Raw genomic sequence first — 11,783 nt, 5'->3', positions numbered from 1 at the left:
TTGGATTTAGATTTAGATGAAGACAACAGAAAGCAGCCAGGAGATGGAGACACTGGGCAGGTGAGGCTGTCGCCAAAGAGGGGATGCAGGGCAGGACCCTGTGAGCTGAGGTCTGGGCAGTCAGCCGAAGGAAGGGGAGGAGTCACCGGCCTGGGTGTCCTGCTCCAGGGCCGTCCTACATGTTGGGCCCTGCTGTGTGGCCAGCGCTGCTGGGATGATGAGGAGTCCACTGCTGGGGCCCCAACCTCTCCAGAGACCCCTGTCCTGGCCCCTGCACAGGAATGGGCCGTGCATTTGCTCACAGAAGCCTCTCTCACTCCTGTCCAAGGCCTCGGCCCCGAGCGGAAGGCAGGCTCAGGCTTCATTTCTGTGGCTCACCCTGGCCCTGTGAACTCACGACAGCAGCAAGGGCACCTAGCGCACCAACCACCGGGGCTGGGCTGTCAGCCCACACTGCTCTCTGAGGCTCCTGGCCCTGGGAGCCCCTTCCCCAGCCACTCACCCCTGCTGACAGCTGCCACAGGCGATCCCATGCAGCAGCCTGGGACACACAGAGCCTCTTCCTCAGCCGTGGGGGGGGCGGCCCGGGGCCACACCAGCCAGGTGTCGCTAAAGCCACAGGCCTGGGGTATGAGGACCACAGGGGCAGCCGCCGCTCGGTCCCACCTTTATCCCGGGATTCCAGTCCAGCTGCGCCCACAGAACTCACGACCCCCAGGGCTGGGGGCTGGTAGGGGCTGAGCCCTAAGAATGAACAGGACTGAGAGGCTGACCCACTTCTGACCTCAGGGCCTTAGGGAGGAGAGTCACAGGGGGACCAATGTAGCCCCCACCCAGTCCAGTCCACGTCAGGGGCCTGGTCCACATCAGGGTCCCCCTCCCTGGGCAGTCGCTGCAGGCCCCTTGGGCTCCTTCCCCAACCAGCTCTGGGCCACACGGTCCTTGGGGAGAGGCACGCAGCCATGCCGGCCACAGGACAAGGTGTAGCGGGCAGGTAAGTGGGGCATGGGATTAGGGTCTGGCCGAGGACAGCCAGAGGCCTGCTGTGGTACGAGCAGCAGCAACTGGGGCAGGGGCCAAGGGCTGTGGGGGATGCCACAGCAGGACAGGTTAGTGAGGGTGGGGTTGTAGCAGGGCCTGGGCTCCCTGTGAGGGCACAAACAGGCTGTTCCAGGCTGGACAGAGTCTGCAGGGCCTGGACTCCCTGTAAGAGTGTCAACAGGCTGTCCAGGGCTGGATGGAGTCTGCAGGGCTCTGGGCTCCCAGGCAGGGCAGCAGTTGGACGACGTCGGATTTAGAAAACTGTAGACCAGGTGGGTGGAGGGACCAGAACAGGGGACAGCGACAGGGCCAGGACTCCCTGGAGGCTGGTCTGGACACACAGCAGGACCAGCTGGCCCTATGGGGGACAAAGGACAGGGAGCAGAGAGGCCGGCCCCATGGGCCCAGGCCAGAGATGGGGAACCCCAGCCTCCAGCCCATGCCTGAGTTCTGATCCTGCTCAGCTACTCGCCAGCAGTGTAGACGCGGGAAGTGACTGCATGGCTGTGCCTCGGGTTCCTCATCTGTAGCATGGGGACAGCACAGCACCCGCCGTGGGGGCTGCCGAGGGGAGTGGGCGTGACGCGCACGAAGTCCTGGAGCTGTGCCTGGGCCTGGAGCTGGGGCACTGCTGCCCTTTCCATTACTGTCACGACCGCTCAGTAGCAAGGCTTGGTGGTGGGGCTGCGCGTAAGCCTGGGACACACTCAGCTGTTCTGCTACCTACAGCCGCCCAGCCAGGACCAAGTTCTCAACAGACGGAAGGTAGTGGCCACAGACTGGGCAGGCGCCCCTCTGGCCTCAGTGGGGCAGGGTCACAGCGTGCGGCTCCCAGCCCCAGACGCTTGACGGCTCCTGCAGAGTCCAAAGGGCAGTGCCTGTGCCTCCTGAGCCAGACACCATGGATTCTGGCCAGAGGGTCCTGGGTGCACGCACATGGTACACACGTGGGCTGGGAAGACGGGCGTGGAGACTTCAATGCCTGTCTGGGATGCAGAGGGCCGAGGGCCCAGCAGCCCACCCAGCCTCCTCTCTGATGCCAGCACAGCTCTGGGGAACCCCATCCACCCCACAGGCCAGCTTTCTACACAAACCAGATCAACACAGCTCTGCTGCACCAAGAGAGCTGGGGCTCGGTGGCTGTTCTGTCCCGCACACTCCTCAGGACGCCTGTCGTTTCTACAGGTACGTGGAACCAAGTGCCCCATTTGCCCTGAGTCCTCAAAGGGCCTGATCTCACGGAGTTTAGGTACTGCGCAGTGCCCCACCCCCAGCCCTGCAGTCCCCCAGCCACAGCTCCCAGCCGTCTCCAGACAGCCTGCCACCGGCACCCCAAACCAGTACCACCTGGCACACGTGCCCTTCCTGACGGGATCTCAGAAACCGCCACGCCACAGTGCTGCCCCTCACAGCCTGCACTCCTTCCTCGGTGCCGCCCCCACACCTGCACTCTTCCCCAGAAGCCCTCACGGTCTCCTCTGTGACTCCTAGCCTCCAACGACAGCCTCTTTACTGCCGTCCCAATACTCAGTGGCAACGGGGCCAGTGGGTGTATCTTGGGGGCTGGCCCAGGGCCTGGCACACAGCCAGGGCTCAATAAATGCTTATAGAGTCCGTCAGGGAAGGCAGAACAGCTCAGAATCCTTCTCTGCTGGCCAGCAGCTCACCTGGCCTTTCCCAGAGGTCCAGCACCACTGCTGCCCAGCACCACCCTGCCGGGCTGGCCCTGGAGGCTCCACTGTGCAGCAGCAAGACCTGGGCAGAGGCCCACCAGTCCCAGGGACCAGTTTGGCCACCCAGGCTCCTGGAGGCCTTACAGAGCACTGTCCCGGGGGACAGCAGAGGTGGCAGGTACCCTTGGTCACATACACAGGCAGAAGCGGCCCAGCCTGCCGTGGTGAGGGCGGAGGAAACCTGCTGAGCGGACGGGAGCACGGGCAGGTGGCCATGGGACCTGGCCGGGGTTGTCGGCCTCTCTGCCCAGCCCACAGTGGGATGAGTACCGTGGCCAAGCCTCAGTTTCCATCCATCACACAGGGCAGCCGCAGCTGCACCTCCAGCTGTCCTGGCCCACAGGGACACCAACACCTGATGGTTCTTCAGCTTCCAGCCTCCCTCCCCCAGAACAGGTCGGTGCCCATCCAAGCACAGCCCCACCCAGCTCTGCAAGAACCACCCAGGGAGGGGCACGGCCAAGTCCCACCTAGGGCCACCCTGCTGACCAGGATGGGGGGCCCTGTGCAGTAGCGCCTCGAGGGGCCCCGGCACCTCCCACAGCTCCCAGGGGATCTGGACGTTCCAGGCTGTAGAGCAGGAGACCCCAGACTTCCACGACCCACGTCCCCACATGGGGTTGGTAGGGGCAGACCAGGACATGTGTGTGGGAATGGCCCATCCTCTTCATTTCTCCGGAGGGTCTGGAAAAGGATGAGAGTGGAGGGCTAGGGGCCAGGAGGGGTGGGCAGCCACAGATCCACTCTGCTGCAGTCCTGGACAGCCTGTAGCTCAGCCTCCAGCCGGGACCTCCAGAGATTGGCCAGAAGGTGTCTGACAGGCAGGTGGCCGCTGTGGCGCCTCTGTGAGGGTGGCTGGGGGCCTGTGGGTCCTGCAGGCCTCCCGACTGGAACACTCTGACTGCTGTCACATCCTGACACAGCCCCCGGCCCCGTGCCCCCCACCCCCGCACAGGCCTCACTGTGAGCGCAGGGCCCAGAGAGGGACCCACACCCACACAGGGAGCACGCAGTTGTGGGGCTTGACAGATGTGGATGGCCAGCTCTCCCCACCGGCCACCTCCCCAGGTTCCCAAAGAAACAGCAGGCACCCTCCTCAGAGGCCCTGTGGGCCAGCTCTCCCAGAGAGTGCAGGCCAGGCTCAGCGACGGGCCTCCCAGCTGCTGCCACATGACCACTCTAGATGCCACATGCTCCTGGGGTGGGGCCGGGGAGGACATCAGGCCCGAGGGGTTTCTGGGGGAGGCACATGCGTGGCACGAACACACACATCGCACGCCACAAGCCCTGGTCCTCCCTCAGAGACCTGGGGGCTGCTTAGATGCTGACCCTTGTTTAGGGACAAATGGCTTTGTCATGGGCCACACAGGGGGAGTCAGGGCCTGACCCTGGGCCACTGAGAAGGGTTAGATCCCCAACCCGGGACTGCCTCAGCAGGGGTGAGGTGGCGCCCCAGGAGTCCCGAGGCCCAGAGCCTGGATTCTAGCCTGGAGCCACCCACTGAGCTCATCTTGACAGGGGCAGGCAGCCTTCAGGGTGGTCACACCTGTGGGCTCCTGAAATATGCAGGAGCTGAGGCCAGAGGGGGTCCTGGTGCCATCTGGGTAGGGGAGTACGGAGGGGGAGCCCGGAGGGAGAGGACAGCCTGGACACAGGGGTCACTCAGACTCCTAGAGACTCAGGTGGGCTGGGCTCCTCCTGCAGGACTCAGGGGGCTCCTGGGGACTCAGGTGGGCTGGGCTCCTCCTGTGGCTGCCTCCGACTCAGAGCAGCCAGGCTAGGTCCGCCCCGGGACCCTGGCTCAGATCTGTGGTCCTCCTGCTTAGAAGGCCCTCCTGACCTGGCCAGGGCACCCTGGGCTCCTCTCCCCCAGCCTCCACTTCTAATGAGGTGGTCCCGTGGCCCCTCCCTCGTTACCCGTGTCCCCACCCCAAACCATGTTGACTTGGGGTCTCTAACTGTTCACCATTAAATGTGCTGGAGTACTGGGACCCAAGTGTTCTGTCCAGGTGCTGAGAAAGCAGTTAATTCTTTTTTTTTTTTTTTTTTTTTTTTTGAGACGGAGTCTCGCTCTGTCGCCCAGGCTGAAGTGCAGTGGCGCGATCTCGGCTCACTGCAAGCTCCGCCTCCCGGGTTCACGCCATTCTCCTGCCTCAGCCTCCCGAGTAGCTGGGACTACAGGCGCCCGCCATCTCGCCCGGCTAGTTTTTTGTATTTTTAGTAGAGACGGGGTTTCACCGTGTAGGCCAGGATGGTCTCGATCTCCTGACCTCGTGATCCGCCCGTCTCGGCCTCCCAAAGTGCTGGGATTACAGGCTTGAGCCACCGCGCCCGGGCGAAAGCAGTTAATTCTTATGCCATTTCGTTGTTACAGAAAAAGATGAAAAGTTCCCAACCAAAATGCAGAACCAGCGGAAGTAACACTACCAGACTAACTCTACCAGAAACAGGGCGGCAAAACTCCGAACCATCGGCAAAGCAACCCGAAATAAGACTCCACCAACACAGGAGACGCTAGGGCCACGTCCGGAGTTCAAGGACAGACCAACAGCAGCAGCATGGATGCCGTGGGGCCTGGGAAGGAAGCGCAGGGAGGCCGCACAAGCTGGGTGAGCAGGGCCACCCCTACCTGATGCTGGACCAGAGACGCATCCCGCACAACACAGGGCGCCCATCAGAAGGCCGGGAAACAGGGAAGGAGGGAGGGACACAGATACCCACAAACAGCAACACCAATCCTCACGCTCTGGACACACAAACGCAGTAAGGCGCGAGGAGTCCCGCAGCGCAGCCGCAGGGAAGCAGCAACGTCCCAGCCATGTGCAGACGCCAGCAGGGCCTATGGGAACCCCCCAAGAGTCCCCTAGAAACTGTCCGTGCTGATGAGAGAATCCAACAAAGTGCCCAGGTAGAGATGCCAGGTGGGAAGAAGCTTTCTTAGACAAACAGCAACAACAGCCAGAAAACACAGCGAAACGAGGCTTCCAGAGTGACAAAAACACAAGCCCGGGTGAATATCCAACCCGGGCCCCTCGGCAGGGAACAGACCCTTACGACCATCAGGAGCCTTAAAACTGCCACCCACAGGCAGCAGGGCCAGTTCTGGGCACTTCTCTCTCTCTAGAGAAGCAATCCCACAAAGGCGGGAGATGGGGGACGTCTGGGGACAGACCTCCCGTAAGGACAGCTGGGGCAGCTGGGGCACGAGAGTCTAGTCGGGGAAAGAGTGGGTGGGGCCAGCCCGGGTCTGGTGTGGGTCTGGCTCCCTGCTGGAGGACTGTGCGGTGAGTCACAGGGACCCCTGGGAGACCCCGAGCACAAAGGTGCGCAGCATGTGTGGACACACAGGCACGCGGCGTAGCCACAGCAAGGATGGGAAGGCCCTGGAAACCTGAGCCAAGAAGTGACAGGGCCAAGCAGCCAGGCAGGAGGAGATGGGGAAGAGGGCTGGGGACCATCCTACTGTAACAGCCTTGACCCCGAGGCCAGCAAACCACCAGGCAGGGGCCCGCGAGGGGCAGAGCCACAGGCAGAGGACGCGGAACCCTTCCCAGAGCCGAAGAGGCCAGATGCAGGCCCTGCCCCAGCCATAACAGGGCCTGAGGAGCTGCTGGCAACCAGACGGGGCCTGGACAGATGGCGGGCACCCACGTGGACCCAGGGGCCAGTGACTGCTTTCGTGGCCCCTGCATCCACCTCCCCTGAGGGAGCAGCCCCCTGCCCACGGCTGTGGGACTCTGGGAGGAAGAGGAATCCACACAGCTCCGGGCAGCCGCTCACTGTCACAGGGCGGGCCCCGGCTCAGCTCCGCACCCCTGCCCCATGGCTGTGGGTAAAGCACTTCCTCTCGCTGGGCCTCAGTTTCCCCACCTGGAGACCAGGAAGCAGCCACAAGGAGTTCCCTGGGCCGAAGCCTGCCCTCTCCCTGGCTCTCCTCACTGAGTCCAAATGTCTGCGGTCTCAATCCCCACCCCCACCTGTCGAGAGGTGAGCCAGGCATGGACTCACAGCGCCCCCGGCACGAACTCAGCCCCCACTGGCACCACCAACAGTGTGGTCTCAGCGGTGCCCGGAGGTCCAAGTGACACTGTCAGACCCCACATGCAGTGCTCAGCGGGCCGGGCCCAGCCCCCACATGGCCAGGTCACACTTCCAGCCCCAAGCAGCCAAGAGCCAGCCCAGATTCTATGCCTGGGCCCTTGCTCCTGGAACCCTGGCCACTCTGTGAAGCCCACCAGGCCCACTAGGGGTTCGCAGACAGACCACCTGGCTCAGCCTCCAGGATGCAGGGCAGGGCAGGAAGGTGTCTGGGCCAGACCCTCACACCGTCACATTCCCCACCATGGGCTGTGTCCAAAAACCTGTACCCTCCCCTTGGCCAAGGCCCACTGACTCAAGGCTCACACCCTAAGCCCACCAGCGTTCTGGGCCATTTTCAGCAGGGGTCACAGCTCGCCCATGGACAACCCTGGGAGGCCGGGGGCCACACACAATCAGTACCCTGGGGTTTCTTAAGCACAACCGCCTGTGCAGGGCAGGTTCAGCAGTGTATTGAGTGATGTCCTGTGGTTTATGCTGAGCAGAGAATGTGGAAGCACAGGCGTTAGAGGAGGCCGCTGCCCACCAAGCTGGGATGCTGGGTGCTTTCCTTCTGCCTTTATTCCTGGGACACACGTGGACCTTTTGAGTGGCCCGTGTGCCAGTCAGGGAACAGCTCAAGCTTCAGCACACACCTTCTTACGGAGCTTGATGTGCGAACCAGGTGAAAGTCACCAGGTGAAAGTGATTTGTTGTTTGAAAAATACAAATCAACAAAAAATCACAGACACCAAACCAGAATGGTGGTGTCCACCTGGAGCTGGTGGCCAATGTACTCCTAGGCACTCTGCCACCTCCCTGTGGCCCAGGCCCAGCCCAGAGCACCGTGGCCAGTGTCACTGGGGTTGTGTGGCCAGTGTCGCTGGGGTTGTGTGGCCAGCATGCGGAAATGGGCGGTGCAGCCCACTGGGCTAAGCGGGCCTCGCCTATCTCCCGGGAGATATAGGGACCGCCTATCTCCCGGGAGATACAGGGACCGGCACAACCTGTTCTGTGGCCTGAGGCCAGATAAGGATGGCCTTTGCTATCTGGGAAGACGGGGTCTGGCTATCTGGGAAGACGTGATCTGACGGCAGCCCTGGATACACCTCTCAGACCCCAGCCTTCTTGGGAGGACCCCAGGCAGAGAACAGCAGCACTGACCGGGCACGTACGGTCACAGCACTGCTTCAAGGGCTTCCTGTGTCCTCTGGTCAGTACAACCAGGGGACAGAGCCATCACAGGAAACAAAAGGGACAGCAAGGCCGGGCGCGGTGGCTCAAGCCTGTAATCCCAGCACTTCGGGAGGCCGAGACGGGCGGATCACGAGGTCAGGAGATCAAGACCATCCTGGCTAAATGGTGAAACCCCGTCTCTACTAAAAAATACAAAAAACTAGCCGGGCGAGGTGGCGGGCGCCTGTAGTCCCAGCTACTCGGGAGGCTGAGGCAGGAGAATGGCGTAAACCCGGGAGGCGGAGCTTGCAGTGAGCTGAGATCCGGCCACTGCACTCCAGCCTGGGCGACAGAGCGAGACTCCGTCTCAAAAAAACAAAACAAAAAAAAAAGGGACAGCAAGAGCCATATTCCCAAGCACCCAGAGTCCCCGGTCAGAGCAAGAGCAGGGGAGAGGCCAGCAGGGCTTCCTCAGGCCTCCTGTCCCCACAAACCACTGCCCCTGGTTTGAGAGTAGAAAATCAAGAAGGCTGGCTCAGGTCAGCCATACTGCCCCACCCACCCCAGCACACCCAGTCCAGCACGCCCCTCCGCAGGTCCTCAGACCTGCCACAGGGCTCCCCTCTCCATCCTCGGTTAATCATTAATGCTGTCTCCAGGGCTGCAGGCACACCCTGAGCCAGGCCAGACCCTGGCCCTCCTCAGCCCACAACCACCACCGCCAACATTTAGGGAGTGCCTGCTCTGTTCACAGCATATACAGACACAGGGACAGGACAGGGGGGACTCCTCCTCTGCTGCAGGAGCACATATAAATGTGCAAGTGGTGGGGGCCTGCCCCGGGCACAGAATGGCCTGTGTGTCCCACCCAGGGTACAGAAAGGGGGCGGGGGCTTGCCCAGGGCACAGAACGGGTGTGGGGACCTGCCTCAGGCACAGAACGACCTGTGTGTCCCATCCAGGGCACAGAAAAGGGGCAGGGACCTGCATGGGGCACAAAAGAGATACAGAGACCTGCCCCAGGCACAGGGCGAGGGGGCCCTGTTGAGACAGGCGGGGAAGGGTGGTCTGCCTGGGGGCAGAAGGGGTTGAGAGTGGGGGGCCTGCCCCAGAGGCCGGGGCTGGGAGTTGGTCCCAGCACATGTGGGGTCTGGGGGGAGGTAACAGGACTCCCGCAGGCAGGCTACGCCTCCCCGGCAAGTCTACACTTGTGTTTGGTTGTTTACATCACTGCAGTGTCCCGAGGGCAGGAGCCAGCCTCTGGGGTTACAAGGGCTTCCTCCAACTCCTGAGCGTCCCACCCTCCAGCATCCCAGAGGAGGAAGATCCCCCAAGATGTGGGTGGGGACAGAGAGACTGTGAGAGAAGGAGGCTGAGCCGAGGACAGGCTGCTCCTCCAGGAGTAAACGAGTTGATGCCTGTGAAGGGCAGCTCAGAACACTGCCTGGTGGAGAGAATGTTTACTTAATCAGTCATTACTATTGATATGATTATGATTTATCTGAACTTTGGGGAAAAACCACTACACTTTGACAAAAAATGTGGTCAACCAAGAGACACGTGTGGGACGATCATGAGGTTATGACTTGTGCAGAAGCCCCGTACTTTCCCAGGCAGGCTCCGAAGGGCAGAGGAAGGGACATGAAACCACCCCGGGGTGCCGTGGCTGTGTTAATGCCATGCAGAAGCAGACTTGTCTCACTATGACCTGGGGGGCCGCTGGTCCAAGCTGAAGTCACCAAAACCCACTGAACCCACTGCCTGCAGGCGGCGGCACGTGACCCTGCTGGAGCAGGTGGACAGAGAGAGCCACTGCGGGCAAATCTCCTGGGCACTTTCTACACGCCGAGCTCTTCCCAGCACCAGACCCCATAGGAGACACCCAGGACAGTGTCTGCTCTCCTTCAGTTTACAAGTTCTTGTGGGAGACAAAAATGGAGAGCAAAGCCATCCTAAAACAGCTTCGCAGAGTGTGGATGACAGGAAGAAGGTGCGCAACACTGACGGGGATGGGGGGCACCACTTCAGAGGAGTCCGAGGTGACATTTTTGCAGAGACACAAAGGCACCAAACATCAAGCAGGCAGAGAACGGCAGGGTACAAGGGCTGACCCGCTTGGAGCAGCAAGGAGGCCGCGGTTAGAGACCCAGGAGGTGCGGGCGGGCAGCAACGGCTCTGGAAGGTGGGCATCGTCGCGGTCTCAGCTGCAGTGCAGGAGCCGAGCGAGCGCAGGGCCTGGCTTGCAGTACGTGCTCAGTACACATGCAGTCCATGTCATTATCACCACTGAGAGGGCGGAAGGCAGCCCCAGGGCCATCCCGTCCCAGCACAGAGCATGGCGTGTGCCAGCCCTGGAGTCATCGAGTGTGCACGACAGAGGATGGCCAGGCTCTGTGATGGGCCTAGCACCACCCCTGCGTCCTGGGCCCACAGGAGCCCCAGCTCTGCTGTGCACTCGGGACACAAAGCCCCAGCTCTGCCCGTGCACTCAGGACACGAAGCCCCAGCTCTGCCCACGCACTCGGGACATGAAGCGGCACCTGTTCTGGGGCCACTTCCCTGGACACCAGCCCTGACCCAAGGCTCTCTAGTTTGGAGAGTTTGGATGAGAACTTGAAGAGGACTTGCTGCCTCAGGGGCCTGCAGTAGCCATCTCCCCTTTTCCCAAAGCTCAGCTTCCGAGACAGGGGGATTTCAGGCCACGGGCTCCCAAGCCCCTGGAGAAGTGAGAGGGGTTGGAAATAGGGTGATTCTGGGAGTCAAAGTCCAGCAGATGAGGGTCCCCCAAACTAAGTGCCATAGGAGACACACCTCGCTGAGGGGGTTTCCGCCCTGGTGGAGGGCACCTGGCTAGCATTCCTGCCCAAGCCAGTCCTGGGGAGACAGTGCCCGCCCCAGCTCTGGGACAGCATTTAGTTTCCTTCGCTGCTCAGCTGGGTTCACGCAAGAGGGGCAGTATTTGCTCAGCAAATATTGTCCATCAGCCAGACAAGCAATATTTTTTGCCAACCTATTAACCATGCAGCAAGCAACGGTCACCAAGAGGGGTCTTGGGATTAACCCTCCTTCTCCCCTTCTCAGCAGAGCCCTCGAAGGGAGGGGGGAACGGGATGGCCCGCGGAGTATCCATTTTATCACCACCTCCCTAAGATCCAGCACTGCTCCCTGGCACGTCCTGAACCAAGCAGAGCCATACGCTGGCAACAGAAACACAACTGATAAAAGGCCGACGGTGCTGTCAGACAGGCCCTCGATTTCTAAGCGTGGATTTCTTTGCTTCTGAAACTCAAAACGTCCCTAAACCCACCCAACGCTGCTGGGTCTTCCAGATGCGACGGTCTGGGAGAGCGGTCAGCACCCAGGGTCCCTGGAACGGGGACCGAGTGGCCGGGGCTTCCCTCAGGGGTGCCCACGGCGCGGGCGGTCGCAAGTCCAGGGGTCCCGGGACCGCCCAACGCGTCAACTCCGGGCCCCGCTCTCGCCCCGACGCGGGCGAAGCCGCGCCCGTCCACCTACCTCTAGGGCCTCCAAGGTGCTGAAGCTGGCGATGGCGAAGCCGTCGATGACCTCCTCCTCCTGGGAGCTGGACTCGCGGCGGCGGCGGCGCGGGGGACGCGCTGCGCGGGGCGCGGGGGCGGCGCCTCGGGGGGGCGCGCCGCGGAGGCCCGCGTTCTCCTTGCCGGGGCTGGACTCGGGCTCGTCGCCCGACGACGGGCTCTGGGCGCGGGCGTCGCGGGCGGCCTCCCGGCGCCGGCC

At 62.1% G+C, this 11,783-nt stretch overlaps 1 protein-coding gene across 1 annotated transcript in view; it reads right to left on the bottom strand.

The window, feature by feature from the left end:
- Positions 1 to 11,677, bottom strand: part of FBRSL1 (fibrosin like 1) — a 107,175-nt gene extending 95,498 nt beyond the window's left edge. The window contains exon 1 of the mRNA XM_026449525.1: positions 11,544 to 11,677. The gene's annotated coding sequence lies outside the window, so the exon portion shown is untranslated. The remainder of the gene's footprint in view (positions 1 to 11,543) is intronic.
- Positions 11,678 to 11,783: the final 106 nt, after the last annotated feature.

This window comes from Piliocolobus tephrosceles, chromosome 10 (assembly GCF_002776525.5).
Source record: "Piliocolobus tephrosceles isolate RC106 chromosome 10, ASM277652v3, whole genome shotgun sequence".
NCBI classification, from domain to species: domain Eukaryota; kingdom Metazoa; phylum Chordata; class Mammalia; order Primates; family Cercopithecidae; genus Piliocolobus; species Piliocolobus tephrosceles.
This window is presented reverse-complemented; position numbering and strand designations above follow the sequence as displayed.